The sequence below is a fragment of the Buceros rhinoceros genome, unplaced genomic scaffold (genome assembly GCF_000710305.1).
Source record: "Buceros rhinoceros silvestris isolate BGI_N320 unplaced genomic scaffold, ASM71030v1 scaffold23745, whole genome shotgun sequence".
NCBI classification, from domain to species: Eukaryota; Metazoa; Chordata; class Aves; order Bucerotiformes; family Bucerotidae; genus Buceros; species Buceros rhinoceros.
In genome coordinates, this window is record NW_010412613.1 from 10,643 (window position 1) to 13,302 (window position 2,660).

Below are 2,660 nucleotides of genomic sequence, written 5' to 3' on the forward strand. Positions count from 1 at the left end.
GATGTGTGTGCTCCAGAGGGAGGTGTTGGGGAGAGGTGGCTTATCCGGTATGCATTGTGTAAACAGTATCTGAAGTCTGGACAATATGAACAAATTTTGTGCATAATTCATGCAATCATGTTTGTTATCAGGGAAATGCCTTTTCGTGGCTGGGCTTCGTTCTTCCCCTCCTCTTCCTTGTCCCAGGGCTGGAGGAAGCAATAATCACAATACTGTATTTTGCCCTCTTAACTCTTTCTCAGAAAGCTGACGAGCCTGTGAAATACCATCCCTGTGAATAAACAGCTCTGGGGAAGCGGGGACACGGCTCCCGGTGCGGTTCCTGCCTGCGGCTGCCAGCACAGCCCTGTGCAGCAGGGACAGCCCTGCTGAGGGGCAGTGGAGCAGGGGGGCCCCAGCCTGAAGCCCAAAGGGTAGCTTTGCTGGTGATTTTGGTTGGTGTCAGACTCTGAAGCAGATGATAGCGCTGGCTGTTGCCCACTGCCTGGGTTTGAAACGCACCATTGCTGCACCTCGGGCTTCCTTGGCACCCGTGCTGTGGGCTGCGATGGGTGCTGAGGCTCCCAGCACCTCTGCTCGGGGCCAGCTGGGAGGATCCTTTGCTCAAGGCTCCAGCGGGCCAAGGCTTCTCTTTCTGGAGAAAGAGGTGAAGGGGCTGAGAGCAGGGAAGGGCCTTGTATGAGTGGGTGTGCAGGGTGAGGGGGTTCCGCAGCACGGGGCTCATCCAGCTGCGGTGGCTTGGCCAAGGAGGCAGGACTGAGAGCCGGACCTCCAATCTGGGCTGGAAATGCCCCAGAGCTCAGAGATGCTTCGTTCAGACAGTTCGGCTCTATCCAATTACAGCAAAACCTGATTAATTTTTTAAGGTCTTCCTCCATAGGTGACAAATGTGTCCTCACTATCGCATCTTCAGAGGGGATGAATCACTGCAGCAGCTTTAATGGTTGTCAAGGTTTTGCAGAACGCTTCCCGGTGGGTTCCGGGAGGGATGCAGACCCGGCACGCGTGTTCTCCCTTACTCAAAGGAATGGCTGAGCTCTGGGCTCCTTTCCCTCGTTCCAGTTGGCAGATGTGATGTGGAGCCAGTGCCCAGAGGAAGGGCCAGGCTGCTGCAAGGGTGAGGTTGTCTGAAGTGGTTTGTTCTTGTATTGCAGTTTATCCAGTGCAGGCTGCCCTTTCGGTGAACCGTTCGATAATTCTGGGGGGGTTCTGCAGCCTGGTGACCTGCAGGGGAGGTCAGCAGTGCGAGTCGGCCGGTCTCCCTGCTCCTGCCCTCGCAGCAATGAATCTTATTGACTGAACAAAGCAAAAAGGTCAGGATCCACCTCCAGCTCAGAAAGCACCCGTGGGCCCCTTGTCCCCTGCCCCGCCAGCACAGTTGTTTCTCAGGAGGCTGTGAGGCAAAAGTGTGCAGCCTCAGGAAAAAAGGCAGAGAGTTCTTTTGCCTGCTCTGCTTCCCCTCTGTGGGAAGGTTGGGGACCCTGGTGGCCTCTGGGCCAAGAGTGACCTGGGGACAGCCCGAGAACAGCACTGGGGTGCGGAGGGCTGGGCCGGGGTGAGGATGCTGCAGCTGGTGCAGAGGCGTTTGCTGTGTCTCAGAGGTGCTGGGGCTGTTGGAGCTGCCTCCTCCGGAGGGGATGGAGAGCAGGACCCAGCCGAGCTGAGTTGATGCTGAGGGCAGGGCGGTGCTGGTGGGGACTGCGTATAAATCACTGCTCGCGAGCCCAGCCTTCCCCCAAAAGAATAGATACCAGCCCCGTGAAGCAAGCGCAGCTGCAGCACCGCTGACACCAGAGTTGCCCCTTTGATCCAATATTTTCCTCCGGAGATTCTTGGTTTTGCTTTAATTTTCCTTTTTCACTTTTTTATGTGCGTGTGCATAAAATAGCACTAATGACAAACTGTGGTGCCCACGAGTGAGTGACAGCTGAAATCAGAGAAATGACTAATCAGGCCTCCTGAAGCCCTGTCGCACGGAGATTAAATGAGTCCTTTTTTCTTCCCCCCTCAATGAGAATCATGGGCATTTGAATAATAATATTATAGACTCCATTAGGATGACAGTGGGGGAAAAAAATCGGCTCAGACCTGTGATTATTCCTTCAATCTAATAATTATTTAAATACCAGATAACTCCTTTCAGCCTAATTGAGGCCTTTCAGCTGCTTGGGTTTATATTGTGTCCCTGAATTTACTCCCTCTCTCACCTTGCGTTACTAATAGCTTCAGATTGCTTTTAAGGCCATATTTTAAACTCGCTTCCAAAAAAAAGAAAAAAGAAAAATTAATGGTCAAATAGTATTAAGGCTCAGAGTTAAAATTGCCTGCTCTGGGTTTCCCAGGTGTTTAACTCCCCAGCTGCACTCAGCAGCCCCAGACCCCTCCGTGGGGCATGCGATGGGTTCCTGTAGGTGTCCAAGATCCATGTCACTGAGCATGGCTTCATCTGTGTCCTTCACCCAAGTGTTGCCCCTTGGCCCCGGAGGAGCTGCTCCCGTGGGGGTGACAGGGAGCCGGGGATGGATCATCATCCCTTGGCTCCTTTGCGTAGGATGTTGGTTCCTGGCCATGCTCTGTCATCTCCGGATAGCGTTTCTTGCAGGATCATTCTTGCAGGATGGTCTCTTTTGCCTTTGGCAGTGACTGTTCACAAATACTCT